We start from the raw sequence: 287 nt of genomic DNA on the forward strand, positions 1-287 counted from the left end.
GCAAATCAATAAACACAATACATCACATTAACAGAATGAAGGAAAAAAAATGTATGATCACTGCATAAAAAGCATTTGATAAAATCCAACACCACTTCATGTTAAAAAAACTTGAAAAATTAGGTATACAAGTAACGTACCTCAGCACAACAAAGCCAATATATGACAAACCCACAGCCAATATCATAGTGAATGGACAAAAACTGGAAGTTTTTTCTCTGAGATCTGGAACAGGATGAGAATGCCCATCTTCCCCACTCTTACTCAACATAATGCTGGAAGTTCTA

This window comes from Galeopterus variegatus, unplaced genomic scaffold (assembly GCF_000696425.1).
Source record: "Galeopterus variegatus unplaced genomic scaffold, G_variegatus-3.0.2 Scaffold2571, whole genome shotgun sequence".
Lineage (NCBI taxonomy): Eukaryota > Metazoa > Chordata > Mammalia > Dermoptera > Cynocephalidae > Galeopterus > Galeopterus variegatus.